At 44.9% G+C, this 18,502-nt stretch overlaps 1 long non-coding RNA gene across 16 annotated transcripts in view; it reads left to right on the top strand.

Annotated features, from left to right (window-relative positions):
• LOC122228408 overlaps positions 1-18,502 on the top strand; it is a 45,607-nt gene that overhangs the window by 15,083 nt on the left and 12,022 nt on the right. For all 16 annotated transcript variants that reach the window (XR_006206573.1, XR_006206565.1, XR_006206564.1 and 13 more), the window contains 2 exons: positions 7,462-7,673; positions 8,728-8,848. This is a non-coding gene — a long non-coding RNA (uncharacterized LOC122228408). The remainder of the gene's footprint in view (positions 1-7,461; positions 7,674-8,727; positions 8,849-18,502) is intronic.

Genomic DNA, 18,502 nt, shown 5'->3' with positions numbered 1-18,502 from the left:
ACGCTTAACTGAGCAAGCCACCCAGGCGCCCCCATTTATTTGCTGTTTTTAACTTTTTCCTATCTTTAAATGGTCAACATTTCCCTCTACTGCACTATGAGGTTGTGCTCTCTGGTCCCTCTAGGAAGATTCTGAAGAAGTAGGAGATCCCATGCCTATGATGTGGCCCTTTGTGGCAGTCAAAAAATATGTCCACAAATGCTTTCATACTCTCCTTAGGAAGTAGAGCCTAATTCCTCTCCATATGAGTGAGGGCTGGTCTTGGTGACTTACTTCTAGCAAATGGAATAAAGTGAAAATAACAATGTGTGATTTCAGAGAGTAGGTCATAACAGATATCGTGTCTTCCTTCTTGCTCTTAAATTACTTGCTTTGGGAGAAGCCAGCTTCCATGTTGTGAGTATATTCAAGTAGTCCATTGGAGAGGCCTACTTGGTGAGGATCTAAAGCCTCTTTCCAATAGTCACAGGAGTGAGCCATCCTGGAAGTGGATCTCCAATTTACAACATGAAACTGAAGTGCGGTGAAGCCTTCAGTACTGAAATTCCTGTCAACATCTTAACTGCCATTTCAGGAGAGACCATTGCTAGACCCCCCCCAGCTAAGCCACTCCAGGTTCTTAACCCACAAAAACTGTGAGATAATACATATTTGTTGCTCTAAGTCCCTAGTTTTGAAGTAATTTGTTACAAAGCAATAAATAAAAACATACCCTTTATCTGAGTCTCTGGAAGTGGTAAGAGGAATAAGAATCTTCATAGGTCTTATTGAATCAGACCTGGGCACTGGAGTTGCTGTGGCTCCTGCCATGGTAGGCACACTGGAGCATCTGCAGAAGCTCTCACTTTGGAGAAGGCTGAGAGTTAGGAGATGAGGCAGTGGTAGCTGTGGCTGGGACTATCTATTGAGCATGTAGCTGGATGAAAGAGGCAAATAGGGCCAAGCAAATCTGGGGAGACCCATGTACTGGGTCTGGTCCACTGAATTCCTGTTCCTTAGTTCAACTCTTCCCACTAGGGTGGAGTCTCCAGAAGCATAGCTAAGCATGTTATGGAGAAATAAAGAAGCCACAAATGTTTGCATATCTGCATGATAGTGTGAGTAGAATGCAGACAACTATTTTTGTTAAAATAATAAATTCCTGTTGCAAAAATATTAAAACAATATGGAAAATGCACAAAAGATAAAGCAAGCATCACCCAACAACCCATGATCCAGAGAGAACACTGTTATGTAACTTAATTTTTTATACTCACTCCTTATGTTGACGTTTTCCTTTGCCAATAAATATAATTATACTTATCTTTTCATCAAACATAACGGACTAGATGTTCCATGAAACTCCTCCAGGGACAGTATGCCCCAAGTGATGGAATATATATATATTTCCTCCCCCTTTAAAAATGCATAAATGTATGGCTGAGTTGGCACAAAATAAAGGGAATGTCTTAGGGATAAAAACCAAAAAACCAAAAAAAAAAAAAAAAAAAACCAAACCCAAAAAACCAACCCAACAAAACCAAACCCCATGAATCTAAAAGAGTGATGTATGTATACAGCTAGTCATTTTCTTAGAGATTATTTGGGGTTTAATAAGTAATATGGGTCATATACAAGATAAATGGGAGATAGAGCTCAGAGCCCAAGCAGGCTGGATTCTTACACAAAACTGGGATCCCAGAGGGTGAAAATCCCAGTAGGTGAACTACAAAAAACACATTCCACAGAAGAAGATAGTTGATGAAGAAACTTGCTTGTTATCCTTGACTTTAATGGAAAGGAAGAAAAAACATAAAGACGAATGTTTTCTTGGAGAAAGCCAAATTCATCCAAAACCCCAAGCTGAAAATTTGAAGTGTTCTGGATTGGTGAGATACCCAGGGCTTGGAAAGAACATATTTAAAAAAAAACTTGGCCACCAAGAATTCCATAGACAAAGTTCCAAGGGACATGGGCTTCATAATCAACATTCAACAAACACATGAGGAAATGAACTACCATGAAAGAGACTCAATATAAATAACAAATGCTTCGGAGACTATAATGACCTGTACTTACTCAATATGGAATATGAAAGAAATATGTTTAATTTTTTTTACAAAATAAAACAGTATTGGAAGTATAATGAGGGAACAAAAGGCTATCAGAATAACCTAATCAGATGTAAAAGAGAAACAAATACTTCTAGAAAATAAAAATATCTAATCATTGAAATGAGCAACTGGATGGATGTGATAATAAATTAGACACAGCTGAAGAAAGACTTAGTGGTCTGGAAGTATTGCTGAAGAATGATCTAGAATACAATAGAAAGACAAAGAGATGAAAGAGATAGGAGATATAAAGGACAGAGTGAGGAGATACAACCTACATATAATTGAAATCCCAAAGAATGGCAGAGAGAATGGAAGTAATAAGAAAGATAAAGACTGAAAAGTTTCCAGTCTTGATGAGAGACTCTAGTCCCAATTTTCAACAAGCCTAGTGAATCCAAAACTGGATAAAGGAAAAGAGGCCCGCATTTTGTAGAAAAGTAGAAGAATACTGAAGACAAAGAGAGGATCCTAAAAATAGAGAGAAAATATAGATTACTTACAAAGCAATGAGCATTTGGCCCACAGCTTATTTTTCAACACATCTACAGAAGTCAGAAGACTATGGAATAATAGTTTTGAAGTGCTAAGTGAAAATATTATGTAGAATTCTACTTTCATTAAAATGATCTCTTAAACATGAAGGCAAAATAAAGACAATTAAAAAATGTTTTAAAAACAAAAGTGATACAATTGACTCCCAAGACACACTCACTAAAGGAACTAAGATATATACCAGGAAGAAGAAAAACACTCCCCAGATGTTTGAAGTACAAGAATGAAAGGTGACAAAAGAAAATGGTAAGTGTATAAATAAATATTGATTATATATAATAATCATCATCATCTAACTTGTGGGGTGAAAAAGCAAGTTAGATCTAAAATCATGGACAAATTGACCACATTTAGATAGAGATCAAAAATAGGAAAAATGAGGGGTGCCTGGGTGGCTCAGTCAGTTAAGTGTCTGACTTTGGCTCAGGTCGTGATCTTGAGGTTTGTGAGTTCAAGCCCCATGTCTGGCTCTGTGCTGACTGCTCAGAGCCTGGAGCCTGCTTTGGATTCTGTGTCTCCCTCTCTCTCTGTCCCTCCCCCTGCTTGCACTCTGTCTCTCTCTGACTCAAAAATAAACGTTAGGAAATATAGGAAAAATGAAAAATTTTCTTTCTTTTTTTTTTTTTGAGATACATAGATGTGTGGTAAAATTATGAAGGAAAGGAAAAGAATGATTAGTACAAAATTTGGGGTAGTGGGATCGGATAGGGCATGCAGGAGATTCTGAAGTTGTAGTGAATATCCTATTTTTTGGGGGGGAGCAGTTAAGAATACTATGTATATTTATTTCAACACACTGTTTTTTTAGTATTGTTGACACACAGTGTTACATTAGTTTCAGGTGTACAGCATGAGTATTCTATTTCTTAAGATAGGTGTTGGATATTCGGCTGTGATTTTTTTTTATTATGGGCAGTTCTCTAAAATGTTAAATATCATATGTTAAACGTTAAATTATACATAGCTTTTGGCATAATTATAAGTGATGTTGTGATGACCATTGGTCTAACGTATCTCTTTTAATACACCTTAAGTAAATTTCTGGAAAGAAGATTTTTGAGGAAAAGGGTGAGTACAGTGAGTTTTCCTTGTAACTTATTGCCAATTTCTCCTCCTGTCCCCCATGCAAAAAGTTGCACCAATTTATACTTCTACCAGCCGTGTATAAAAGGGTCCATTTCCCCACACCCTAGAGTCACTGCTTTATGTGTATTTTTTCTAAAATGTACTCTTTTTTAAAACTTTATTTATTTATTTTGAGAGAGAGACAGAGAGCAAGCAGGGGAGAGCAGAGAGAGAGAGGGAAAGAGAGAATCCCAAGCAGTCTCCAAGCTATCAGCATAGAACCTGATGTGGGGCTCGATCCCTTGAGCTGTGAGATCACGACCTGAGCTGAAATCAAGAGTTGGATGCTTAACCTGAGCCACCCAGGCGCCCCTAAAATGTACTCTTATCATATATGATATCATATATATCATACACTCTTATCATATATCAGCATGGGGAGCTGGGTTTATTTAACGAGATTGCAATGGGATGAACCATTTATGAAGTGGGTGGTAAACTTAATCCCGTTTTACAGATAACGCATGTGAGAATCACTGGGGCTGAGAGAGACTCTTCCACGTTCATACTGTGACCCCGTCTCTCAAATGCATGCTCAATTCAGTCATCTTTTTATTATGGCCCGCCGCCGGCAAAACTCCATTGAACCTTTGTGTTGGAAAAGTCTGATGCTTCGCATGAAAGTATTTCCTAGTCCAGTCAAGCCAGAAAAGAAGGCAGGAAGAATGTGTGCTTTGTGGGGTGCTGGTGGAGACGATGGAGTAGGGGTGGAGGAGAGAAATTTTCAGCATTTCTATCCCGAAATCTGAAGAACACTCCTTTCCTTGGTCCTTGTTGCTCAAGCCCCTGATTAGAAGCTTTGTAGACAGAGGGCTGGAGCCCTATTTAATCAGCCCAGCGTCTGGCACATGGAAAGTGCTCACTAAATATTTGTTGGCTCCTGGATAAACTCTGGTTGATATTTTTGTCACAAAATGTGGAGGGAGACCTGTCCCTTTGGCTCGACCAGCTTTCTTTCTCTGCATGAAGTGAGTCTGAGCCAGGGCAGGAGAAGGGACAAGTTGACCTTCCAAGGTCCCTTCCTGCTGAAAAGACAAGGATTGTCAGTAGGCAGGGCTGCAGTGAGCAGCCCCCACTGCCCCTTCCTCCAAGGTGCATTGGCTCTAAGTGATTAGCAGGGAGATTGGCAGGCAGTAGTGGCAATGGGAGTTTAATGTTCTGGAAACCCAGTCTTTTTCCTTTTCTCCGAGGTTTTCCCTGGTGACACAGGGAAAGGTCTTGCAGCTTAACAGGCAGACAGGGATGGGGCCCGGGAGTTTTGCCATCAGAGAGTGGAATTTATCACTGTGATACCGCAAGCCCAAGCACGGCTGCATCTGTTGGGGAGGTTGGGGGCGGGTTGGGGGAGGGAACAGGTGTCCTGTCCTGGGGGTATTGTCCCTGTTAAATCACCAAGACCCTGCCATGACCCTGAGATTTGACCAGCTGTCCATCCCGTGGGCCCACTCAGCCCAAGGCAGGCCCGGATACCTTTGGCTCATGGCCTCTGGCTGTAGCAAATGGAATCACTTGGTCCTGCTGCTCTAAGCTGGTAGCTAACATCTTCTGTTGGGTCCTGTGTCCTTGTGCCTGGTTGTGATTGCAAGAGCTGATAGACCTGTGTCAATGTCCTGCTTCAGTTCTCTACGAGCTGTTTCATATCAAGGAAGCTTCTCTTCCTCTGAGCGTCCATGGCCCTCTGAAAATAGGAACAGCAATAACTACCCTTAAAAATAAAACGAAATGAAGTGGTGTATGCATCTGGCTAGCACCTACAGAGACGGGAGAGCAGAGTGGTAGAGATCACACCACTGGAACCAGACTTCCTGAGGTCAGACCTGACTCTGGCAACTTCTAGCTCTAGGAACTTGAGCAAGCACCTTAGCCTCTCTATACCTCACTCTCCTCCCCTGTAAGATGGGGACAATAATAACAGACACCTTAGGGGATCATGGTGATGATTAAATGAGTCATAAAATGTGAAGTTACCTCTGGCACATAGCGGCTACTGTACAAGATGTTCATTGGGATCGAGTACCTCCTCCCTCCCCCACTCCTTCCTTGCTTCCCTTCCCTCCTGCCCCTATATTGTTTGCGAGGCTATAAGATCTGATTTGGGAATTGGTTTCCTGATTTGTAACCAGTGCTTGTTGGAGTCACCTTTCTTGTCTGGGGCCCAGCCCTAACTCAGTCTAACCATGGCCTTCCACTCAGGATTGGAGGCTGCCCCCAGGAAACCTGCCTAGATGGATGCTTCCAGAACCCCACCAACATCTTTATGATTCTAATCACGGTCTTTGCCCAAAGACCTCTGCTGCCTTCCCACACCTCCCCAGAGACCCAGTGCTGCCATCTCAGCCTCATGCCTTCCTGTTTCCTTTCGTTCTTTCCTAGCCAGTGCTGTCCCACTCCCAGCAGGTCCCAAGGCTAAGTCCATCCAAGGGACAATGGGGTCTCCCTGGGTTGGCTTTCATCTCTGGTGGCCCGGGGTGGGCAAGGGCCAAGAACTTCCTGGTTTTCAGTCCATCGTTTCATCTAGATACTTCTCCTTGCTAAGTATAGGCATCCTTTCAGGGCACCTTGTGTTTTTGCCAGGCAGCCCACCCCACTGCTGAATAGCTCTAATGAACAACCACAACAGCAGCAAATAATAATGATAACAATAATAGCAGCTGTCATTTATTGAGTGCATCCTATATGTCAGATTGCTATGCATGTATCATCCCTAAGTTTTACAGAAATCCTGGAGATCAGGCTTTATTATCTCTATTTTACAGATGTAGAAAATGAGGCCTAGAAAGGATAAGTGATTTGCGTAAGAGGTACAGCTGGGAGGTAAACTTGGTTTGTTTACATTCAAGCTCAGTGCTCTGCCTTCTGCACCGAACTGCCGTGATGGGCTGGATCTGCCTATCTGTCTCTTTCATCTCTGGGGATGCAATGCACAATCTGTCTTTCCTCTTGCACATGTTTGCCTTTAATATATTTGAGAAAGCTGGGGCACCTGGGTGGTTAACTGTCCAACTTCAGCTCAGGTCATGATCTCATGGTTTATGGGTTCAAGCCCCGTGTCGGGCTCTGTGCTGACAGCTCAGAGCCTGGAGCCTGCTTTGGATTCTGTCTCTCTCTCTCTCTCTCTCTCTCAAAAATAAGTAAACATTAAGAAAATTTAAAAATATGCATATTTGAGAAAGCTGTCATTTCATTTCTCAGTTTTGTCTTCTTTGGGCTAAATATTCTCAACCGTTTGTTAAATCATATGACATTGTTTCTGGGCATCTCAACATCTTGGCCTCCCTCTTCTGGACATGCTTGCTGGGTAATGTTGTCATGATGTGTTATATTCTGTGTCGCAGGCTCAGAGCTTTAGGCATTATGAATCTCTCTTAGCAGTGTATTACCATGGTTTAACAGCACAGGCTTTGCAGTGAGGCAGATCTGGGTTCAGATACTGGCTGTGTCCAATGTACCAGTGATGTGATTGTGGCAGATTACAGTTTCCAAACGTGGTTGCCACAATGTATCCCATCCACGTGTTCTTCCTGCAGTGCGACGACACTTTCCATTGAGTGGTGGGGTCTATGTTCTTTCCGCTTGAAACTGGACAGAGCTTTGTGACTGTCATGACCAATACAAGATGGCAGAAGTGATGCTGTGTGACTTCAGGGGCTAGGTCCTAAAAATTCATCTTGCTGTCTTTGGATTTCAGTCATATTCTCTAACTGAAGAAGCCCAAACTGACCCGAGTGGAGAAACCATATGGAGAGACTGCATGCAGGTGTTTTGGCTGATGGCCCAGTCCAAACCTATAGCCAGCGTCGACCACTGGACACGTGCATGTCAGGAAGAAGTCGTTGAGATGACTTTATCCCTAGCCACCATCTGACTGCAGCCTCATGAACAACCTCAAACATTACCCAGGTGAGCCTAGCTTAGATCTTAAGCCTCACTCCATCTCCCTGAGCCTTAGTTTCTTTACCTGTGAAATGGGGACTATGAAAGTTACCTTAAAGGATTATTATGAAAATTGAAAGACAATGGATATAAAATATTTAGCACGCGCTTGCCGCATAATAATTGTGCAACAAATAATCACGATTAAAGGTATCACGGGTGAGGTAGGAAGGGGACCTGACTGAGACCTTAGAACCAGGTAGAGAGAGAAGACTGGGGAACTGAGCTTGAGGTGGGGCAACCTCTAGGGAAGAAGGGAGTCAAGCCATACGTTCCAAACGAGCAGTGAGCTGTGACAAGACATAGGGAGCGTGCGCAGTGTGGGGACCAGCCCAGTGTGGGAGGCTTCCCTCCTGGGTCTATGGCATTAAGGCTGAGGTTGAGAGGCAAGACCGTGGTCCCACCTGGAGTTGGTTGCTGGGAGGATGTGGGCAGGATGCAGAAAACTTTCGCTGAATGATTAAGCAGGGTTGGGGATTGCCCCACAGCAAACTTCACAGGCAACAGGGGTTTATAGGAGCATCTCAGATATTTGAGGTCACAGCTGATGAAGTCAATGGAGTGACAAGGTGAGGTGCCAGGGAGGATGCCTAAGTTAAATTCACGTGCACGGAGTTTTTGCAGCTCGGCCCCCCTGCTTCCGATGGCAAAGACCTCACGGGCTGAAAGGCATAGCCTGCTGGAGCAAGTGTTTGAAAGATTCAGGCAGCTCAAACTCGTCAATCTTAAAAAGCAAAACTAATCCCCACCCCCCCACCCCAAAGCCCACCACCACAAAACCCCATACATCACCCCACAAAAAATACATATGTGCATTGTAGAATAATTCCATGACGTAAGAAGCAAAAAGAACAAAAGAAAAATCACCCATGTTCCTACAGCCCAGAGAAAACCTCTGTTAACATACTGGTGTACTTGTAACCTTCCAGGCAGTGTACAAGAATAGGGTCATACCGTGCATTCTGTTTGGTAACCTGCTTTTATCACCTAATGATGTGCCCTGGACATCTTTCCATGTTAGGAAAGATGCATCTGCAGTTCTGAGCTTTTCAAACTGGGGACGTGTAGCAGTGTGCTAGGGTTTCTACAAAGCTGCAGGAAAACCACGGTTCATCACTCTGGAGCATCAATTTTACTCAGTGGTAAGTCACTTAAAATATTATTTTTACATTAAAACAAACCCAGATATAGTATGGAAGAGAGTACAAAATTTGCATGAATGTTTAGAAGTTATGAGATTTCAAAGAATTATCCAGCTTGCCTCAGTCTTCTGTAGCAGTTTTTAGGGCAGACAGCATTAACATGTGGGGATCAGTTGAATAAGCTGAGGAAGAGGAGGGGGGAAAGAAATGTGACAATTCAGGGGCAATAGGGCACCCAAGGCCCTATCTTGAGGCGCGAAGTCCCTTGTCTGATAGGCAGCGACATGATCTTAAAGAGCAATGTGGGTACCTTGATGCAATGGCTTTGCCTTTACAGCCTGGGCCCGGGTGAGTGGCTTAATTCCAAGCTATGTGACCCCTGACCTCTCCCCCACCCCCTGACCTGATGGCACAGAACAGTTGAAGGCTGGGGTACATCAGGGCAGGGACAATGTGGCTGTATGTGATGCGGTACCCAGAACTAACCCAGTAACTTCAGATGTGGTCTGAACTGTGCCCAGTTCTGCTATTTCTGTCCCAGCTTTGCTATTAACAAATTAATGTGACGATAGACAATGTACTTAACCTCTCTCTGTTTCAGTTTTGTCATCTATAAACTAGTGATAAGTGTAGCAGTTCATAGTGTTGTTGAGGGCATTAAAGGAGTAAAGAACAATACTTAGACTATCACTTGGGATGTAGTTAAGTGTTCAGTATATGTTAATTATTATTATTATGTAACCTATGATTGCATAAGCTTCTCATGGTAAACGTGTCCCACTCTGCTTTCAAACTGAGCTTGTGACTAATTAAAACTCTCGGGTCTTTTTCATTGGAATTGTTATCAAGCTTGTATTCTCTGTGCCGTTATTAGTTTTTAATTGCACGGCTTATTAATGTTCATTTTCTTGATTTTGGTCTATTGTTGTAGCCTGTGGTCGTTATCCAGCAACTAAGTCTTCTTTCCAAAGTGAATTGGGTTTCAGTTTCTGATGACATTTATACTTTTATCATGCCCATTTCACAGATGACAAAACCGAGGGAAGGGAATTATTACTTACCGGTGTGTTCTTTGTGCCAAACATTGGGATAGGTACTTTGCATAGGGCATCTCAGTTAATCCCCAGAACACTCTACAGAGGTGGGATTTATTATTTATTTTACAGATGCAGAAACTGCAGCTCAGAATGGTTAAGCAGATTGCCCAAGGTTACCCAGCTAGTTCAGGTTTTTCCCCTGGTTCGTCAGTGTTTTGGGTTCTCTGTAAACTTGACATGTTTCTATTCAAGCTGTTGAAGTAGATGTTTTATAGGACAAAGCCAAGGACAGAGACAAATCACTGGAGAAGTCCTTCTAGGTAGATCTATAACTCTCGAGTCAATTCCTGAATCAATACTCTTTGTACAGGATCATTCAATCACTGCAATTGGAATCAGTTGCTGCTATTGGAAACTGAGGTCTAGAGCTTCTTCTTAAGAAGTCATAAGGAAACCTCTTTCCATCGCATCTTTAGGGGAAGGACCTCCCCCCCCCCCCACCACCCCTGCCACTGGCCTTGTCCTGGTAATTTCCTTATCCTCCCTTAGCTGGACTCTGGTTGCTTGTAGAGTCACATGTCCCCAGTCAATCCCAGAAAAATGTTCCTTTTCAAGCTCAGTGTGAGAAGTTTTACAGAGCATCCTGGAAACCGTATCTGCCTGTGTTTACTCTTGCTGATGATTAAAGCTGACAGCTGGAACACCAGGAGTCCAGACCGTAGGCACAGGACTGCTGAAGGCAGGGCAGAGAATCGATAGCAGTGATGGGACCCAAAGAAACCCAGCCCCTCCTTCCCTACTTTCATGGTGTAGACGTGATAGAAGAACAGATAGGTCAAGAAAAGAGACAGAAGAACAGTTAGGCCAGTTTCTCCAGACATGGACTCTGCTCCATTTTGGGTGGAAAGAAGGAGTGGTGTCATGGCAGCTGTGCCCGTGGGTTCCAGGACTGTGCCTGGGGGGCACATGAAGGCCTGGGAGCTGCAGCATGAATTGCACTTATCTCTATGCAACAGTGATGAAGAAATAGTGATGGCCCAAGCCCTGGACATCCTGACGAGCCCTCCGGTCCACATTGATTATTAAAAGTAGCATCCTGTATTTTATCGGGCAACCCTAGGAGCTCTCTGGAATGCTGTTTCCTCGAGAAGAATGAGAGAAAGGGAGTCGGGAGAGGGTACACTTGATCCCTGCCCATGGAATGAGTATCCTAGCCAGAGTGGTCCCCAAACTCTCCTCTTCCCATCTCTGTGGCTACACAGTGGCAGGCATAGTGCAGTGGAACATTTGAACCTGGAATAACCTTGATCTTCGACCTCCTCCATTTGAACCTTCTGGAGGTGGGACGAGTACAGTAGCAGCCCTGTGTCTTCTCTTTCTGTCCTTCACACAGCTGCTCAAAACCCTCCCAGGTCTTCCACTCCACGTAGAAGAAAATCCAGAGTGCTTGCAGGACCCTAGGGCCCTGCATGTGTGGCCTCTGTCCCCTCCAGCCTCACCGCCCACAGCAGTCTCCATGCTGCGCTGTGAACATGCCAAGCAAGTTCCTGCCTCGGGGCCTTCACACTTTCTGTTCCCTCTCTCTCATGGTCACCAGATTTAGCAACTGAGAATACAGTGTGCCCAGCTAACAGTGAATTTCAGATAAGCAATGAATCATTTTTAGTACAAGTATGCCCTGTGCAATATTTGTTTATTTGAATTTCTTTTCTTTTCTTTGTTAAAATTTATTTTATTTATTTTGAGAGAGAGAGAGAGGGAAAGAGAGAGTGCAGAGGAGGGGTGGAGAGAGAATCCCCAGCAGGCTCCATGCTATCACTGTACCATTAACCCATGAACCATCAGATCATGATCTGAGCCGAAAGCAAGAGTCAGATGCCTAACCGACTGAGCCACCCAGGTGACCCTATCTGAATTTCAAAAGTAGCATCCTGTACTTTATCAGGCATCTTGTATTTTATCGGGCAAACCTAGGAGCTCTCTGGAATGCTGTTCCCTCAGATATTCACCTCCTTCAGGCCTGCTCACTTCACCAGAGGCCTTGCCTTTCTGTCCTGTGTACAATAGCAGGCCCATCAATCTCCTCTTATTTCCTGCTTCATCTCCCTTAGAGCTCTGCCCACTTCCTGATGTGATATTGTTTATGTATTCATTTGTTTATTGACTCTGTCTCTCCCAGGCATGTGTGGGCTCCACCAAGGCAGGGATTTCGTTCTTCAGTGTAGTATCTTCAGTCTCTTGGCTCAATAAGCATTAGCTGGGGCTCAATAAGCATTAGCTGAGTATCCAATGACCTCTTACCGTGGCTCACTCTTTGCAACATGGCCCTGTGCACTTCTCTCGTCTCATTTCAGGCCACTGCCCTCCCCATGGGGCACTGTCCATGCTGGCCTTCCCTTTGGTCCTCAGACTTGCCCAGTCCATTCCTGCTTTAGGCTTTGGGACTTGCTGCTGGGCCCAAGCCTTCTCTGCCATCTGTGTGACTGTCCCCTCTCCTCTTAGGACTCAGGGAGGGCTTCTCTGACCTCTGCATCCGAAGTAGCCCTCTGACTCTACACTTTCACTCCCATGATGGTTGTTTTATTTCCTTTAAAACTGTTACTGCTCTAGGAAATTGTGTTGAAGGATTGGTTGGCTTTTGTCTTGCGTCTCCAGCACACAAGAATGTCAGTTCTGTGGAGACATCAGCTGTGTGTGACTTATGTCCCCAGCACCTAGCCCCGTGCCTGGTATATGATACGAACAATAAATATATGTTGACTGAGTGAGGGAGTGCCTTTGGGGTGGGCGATACACCCCGCCTTGCAGGTGCGTTGGGGACTGCGGTGAGGGGGAAGGGGAGCCCAGGAACCAGCCCGGAGAGGGTCTCCACCAGGAGGGTACTTCCCACTGCCATGGCCCCTTGTGCTTGATTAGCCCAACTGTTTGGGGGTGAGGAAGTCTAGAAAGGTAGCTCCCTGCTTCTTTCGGCCTTTGTGGCAATTAGGAGAGACCAGGTCTTTCCCACTGGAATGTATCCTTCAGGCCCAGAGAGGAGAGTGCCTCCTCCATGCTGCTTCCTTTCTACTTTGCCACTTTCTGCAAATGGTGACAAGGCCCAAAGGGACCTTGGAGGCTGCTGTGGAAGCTGGCCGCCTCGGTCCCCGAATGGTGGCGGAAGACCTGAACATCCTCCCTGGGCTGTCACATGAGAAGGAAGCCAGCTTCCTGTGTTTTCAATCACTGAACTTTGGGGGTTGTTACGGAAGTGTAGCCTAGCTAATTAATACATGGCTGTATCCACTGTGTCTACTGTATGGAAAGTGCTTGGTACATCTATTGTTGTTGAGCTCCCTGGTGAGGGAGATGTTTGTTCCCATAAATGGAACAGAATTGTATTAACTAACTAAGCAGAGCCAGCTGTTTTTCCTTATTTGTGTAGATAGTGCTCATGTCCACAAGGTCATCAAACTCCCTCTCTTTGGAATTAGCAGGGGACAGGCATGTGAAGCGTTGTCCTTTGAGGTACAAGCAAAAAAGAATGTGTGAGGGTCCCCACAGTTCATGAAAAGGCAGCTGCAATGGACTCTCGCTCTATCTGCGTTGCCCAGAAGACACCCCGGGAGACAGATGCCACGGTGTGGTTGGCTGCACCTATAAAAGATCCCTGTGCTGAAGTTCCAGGGACTCTTGATGGAAATTCTCAGCAAGTTCATGCTAGATCTTCTGGGATGAACTGTCTGCTTTTTTGGCGGGTGGCTCCACTCTCAGACTGGTTTCCTGACTCCTTTGTGTTGAATGACCCTCAGAATTTCTATGGCCTGGGGCTTGGCTGCACACTCTTAACTCAGGTTCCTTTAAGAATTTTTGCCTAAGGCTTGACAATTTTCTTCATGCAAGGTCTTCATCTCCCTTTACAATGGACCTTGATCTTGCTTTCACTAATGTAGGCATGGACAAATCCTTCTCTCTGTGGTTCAACCAACAGACGTTTTTGTTTTTGTTTTTGAAGAAATTTACTTTGACATTAAGGAAACAAGTAAATTTAAGAACACAGACTGTAACAAGTGTAGACAGTATTGGTTTACTGGTGGGCACAACTTATAGTGTCCCAATTCATGGATGAATCACCTGACATGTATTTATTGGGCTCCTATGAGGCATTGCACTGAGCACAGAGTGTTTAAGATGAGAAGTGTGCAGTCTTTGGCCTCAAAGAGACCCTGGTATCTACAGAAAACAAATGTTTTACAATATAATGTGATAAATGCAATAATGGAGGCACAGAGCAGGAGGCATTTTCAACACAGTTAAGGAGGCCCCAAATTCCTTCCTCTACCAGGTGCTATCTAAAGAGACCTGTCCCCAAATCTTTTTCAGTTTTGGGGCACCACATTTTCTTGTTTCCTCCTTTGCCACTCATTGTAGGGAGAAACAATTGCAGAAGGAATTATGTTCTCTTGTACCAAAGGCAGCCTTACACACTGGATTTTAGGGATAGTCCTATATTTATGTATTATTCTTTTAAATGAATATAATTCAGTAATGCATAACTTCATGTAACTTAATCTGCATACCTTTATAGGGCTTTGCATATAAAAAAATGTAATAAATCAGAAAAAAATCCCTTGAGTAGACTATAGCTCCCTTTCCGATTTGGAAAATATGGCTGCTTCTTTAAGTGAACAAGAGGTGGAAAGCGGCCGCTGCCCTGGGTTTCTGTCATTTCTGAAGAATCTCTGCCCCAAGCTAGAACTAGCAGCTTCTGAGGTGCTGGCCTTCATGTCCCCTGGGAGGAGCACCAGGCCCCCTCATTCGCCCAGCATTCTTCCTACAGGAGAAGGAAGGAACTCTGGTCAACTCCAGCAGGCACGTCTCCCTGCTGAGAACCTCACTGAAAACATCAGTCTTTGCTCTCTCGATCCAATTCTGGGCTGAGGGAAAGAACGAGGAGAAAGAGAAATGAAGGGCCCTGGGCATGGGGGACGGAGGGGAGGTGAAGGCAGAGTGACATTGCAGACAAGGTGCTTGCTGCCCTCATGTTTTTCTGTGTAAGTCCCCAGTGGGTTTGTGAAGGTCACAGAGCACAAAGAGACGGTGTTCTCTTCTGTGTTGGCATCTGGCATTATCTGTCCCTGATTCTACTGTTTGTTCTGTCTTCTAGTGACTTCCTGGGAGAAACTAGAGATGACTTGGGGGCAGGGATGATAGGGGCTCCCCAGAGTCAGGGGAAATCTCTTTATTCCTTAGGTTGGGGTGCTGAAGTAGGATCCGCTAGGAATGGATTCTCAAAATTAGCTCTCAGCTCCATGTGTGAGGATGGGAAGGAAAAAGAATTGGTGTTGTTATCCATTTCCATTTATTTATTTATTTATTTATTTATTTATTTATTTATTTATTATTTATTTATTTATTTTTAAGTTTATTTATTGGGGCCCCTGGATGACTCAATCAGTTGAGTGCCCGACTTCGGCTCAGGTCATGATCTCGTGTTCATGGGTTCCAACCCCACATCAGGCTCTGTGCTGACAGCTCAGAGCCTGGAGCTTGGTTAGGATTCTGTGTCTTCCTCTCTCTCTGCCTCTCCCCTGCTTGCCCTCTGTCTCTCAAAAAAAAAAAAAAAAAAAAAAAAAAAAAAGAAGTTTACAAGAAGTTTATTTACTTATTTTGAAAGAGAGAAAGCACGAGTAGGGGAGGGGCAGAGAGAGAGAGGAGAGAACGATAATCCCAAACAGGCTCCGCACTGGCAGCGTGGGGCCAGAGGAAGGGCTTGAACTCATGAACCGCGAGGTCATGACCTGAGCTGAAGTTGGACGCTTAACTGACTGAGCCACCCACGCACCCCTCCACTTCCATTCATTTTAGAAAAGACTCTGATAGAGACAGTGGAAGGGCCCTGCAGCGCCCCTTCCCAGGGCACCCCTCCCCATCTACTGACACAGGTAGAAATACCTGGGTTTAGAGCACAGGATCTGGGCTTGCATTTTAGTCCTGCTGCTTAACAGCGGAGAGGCTGAACTTTTTCAGAGATTTGCTTTCCTCATTGGCAAAACAATGAGTGTGGTGAGATAATGTTTAATGGCCTCTGAATAGCAAACTGTTGTGTAAGCAATGTCTCGTTGCACTCTAGGTAAGTAACAGTCTTGAGGACATGGGAACCCTGCCCTTTGGTCAGAGGGTGTGGGGAGATCTTCTGCAACAGAATACCTTACTGGGCCCCAGAATCTGAGATCCCAGATCTCCGAGAATCCCTTATGGAATTCTCCCTCTCTTCTATGCGGGACTTGCCCAAACATCTCATTTCCCTGTTCATGTCTGTGCACGTGCTCCTTTCTGACCTCGGTGCCTCATCCGCCTTGTCTGCTAAGATATTCCTGACTCATGGCTCAGCACGAACATTGCTTGCTCTCTGTGACTGGCTCTGAGAGCCTGAGAAAATCAATCTCTCGCTCCTCTGTGTTCCTGTAGCACTTTGTAGAGACCTCTGCTGTTGTCTGATCAAGTCTAGTTACAGTGGTTTCCTGCATTCCTGTCTTTCTCATTAGGCTGTGAGCTCTTTCAAGTCAAGGGCCATGTTTCCTGAGTCAGGGCCAAAAATGTAAACGTGCTTATTAAATGCCTTCATTGTCCCGGCTGAGTTTGAAAGGGCTCAAAGATGAGGGCTTGATCTGACGCTGGTGGTGTGGAAGGAGAAGGGGTTGGTTGGGAGTTAGTGGGAAGGAGTCATGTAGTAATATCTCTCTGGCTTTCAAATACCTGGAGGTAAGGAGAAAAGGAGGTGGCATGGGCAGCACCTGGGTTATACTTAAGACTCTGGAGCTTGCTCAGCAACATGTATCCACAGGAGGGAGATGAAGGATGGACTGGAGCTGGAAGACTTGAGTTCGGATCCTGCTCTGTCCATTTATTGACCGTGGTATTGGTCATGTCAACCATTCTGAGCCTTAGTGTCTGCTGTGCGGAAAAACACTACCTGTCTCATGGTTTTATAGCAAAGACGGTGTGCTGTTTGCCAAGTCCTGTCTCCTTTCCTCCCCTGAAGTATATGGACCATGTTGACTGAGATCTGGCCCTGAGTGAGGGTGGAACCCTGCCCACGTGCAGGCTGGGCCCATAGAAACCTCCTACAGGATCTCGCATACTCTCTCTTTCCTTGTCTCAGCTCTAGAACTGGAGGACTTGGAGGCTCTAGGGGATGACGGTGCCATAAAATGAAAGGAGGCTGGTTCCCCAGTGTCTATGCAAGATGGAGTTTCCCCTCCTTTCTGCCCCTGCATGCAACTGTAATGAGAACAAGAAATACTTTTATGATGTTAAAGCCACTGAAATTTTGGATCGTTCATTATAGCAGTTAGCATGCTTTTTGACAGGGTGTAAATGGATAAAAGTTCTGCAGAAACTTCGAAGTGTTATACTAATGTTACTGGCTATTATCATGGCTTTTATTCTAGAAAACCCTTTGAATGCACAGCTATGTATTTCCCCCCAGACTTTATATAGCTCTGCCTCTTCTTGAGGATGGAGAGGGGCCCAGGGGGAGACCCTTAGAAAATATCCAGTGGTCTGACTGCATGGAGGTATGCATGCCTGGTATCAGGGGTGGAATTCCGTGCAGGAAGGGGAGTCCTGATTGACTACCATGCTCAGAGGAGCAGGCCCATCTCTAAACAGGCTCTGGGAGGAAGTAGCCAACACAGGGGGACATGATGTGAACCAGCTGTCTCGGCATCAGCTGCTTGAGGGCTGAGCACTCCAGGGCTAAAAAAGGGAGGTGAAATTGAATCCATTGTCAACAGGCTCCTGGGAACCTTGTTGACCACATGAGCCACCTAGAACCCTGTTCCCTTCATATATGGCTGCTCTCAGAGGCTGATCTTGCTTGACTCTTAACCATGGTCTTCTGACCTGGCCCAGCAGGCACCTGATAGAAGACATGGAACAGTCTGCAGATGTTGACTTGTCCTACAATCTGGGAGGGTGTAGTGAAGTATATAATATGGATGGGTCCAGACAGTCTCCTGAACTGATCTTGCAAGAAAGTCATGAATAATCAGGGAGACATAGTCCTGACTTACATAAAGGAGAGGAAAGGAAAAGGGATGGGACTCACTTTATTGATCACCTGTCATGGGGCACATACTTTACATTAATTCTTTGAATCCTTAAAACAGCTCTGAGATAGGTATTAATGTTCCCACTCTTACAGATGAAGAAACTGAGGCACAGGGAGGATCACACAGCTAGAAATTATTAGAGCCAGCATTCGAACCCCAGTCTCTCTGACTTAGAGACTATGTCCTTGACACTGCCCCTTGCAGCCTTCGCAACAAGATACAATACAATCTTGTCCTCCAGGTCAGGCTGAGAAAAATGAGCCCCTAGTTCTGTCCTAGGATTCCTCATGGTGTTGGCCCTTCTCATTATCATGTCTGTCTTCTGAGTTTGCGAGAAACTCTTTTCTGTGAGCATGTGAGGCCTTGGGCCAACAGATAGAGGATGCCAGGGTCAGTCGACAGGTAGAGGTTGCCGGGGAAAAGGAAATGGGGAGGGGGAGGGGCGGATGTTGGGGCGAAGGAAGGGGAGAAGGGGTGAGGGGAGAGGAAGAAAAGGAGGGAAGAAGAAGCTGAGAAGGCCAAAC

This window comes from Panthera leo, chromosome C1 (genome assembly GCF_018350215.1).
Source record: "Panthera leo isolate Ple1 chromosome C1, P.leo_Ple1_pat1.1, whole genome shotgun sequence".
Classification (NCBI taxonomy): Eukaryota; Metazoa; Chordata; class Mammalia; order Carnivora; family Felidae; genus Panthera; species Panthera leo.
Note: the sequence above shows the minus strand (reverse complement) of the source record. Positions and strands in the feature narration are given on the sequence as shown.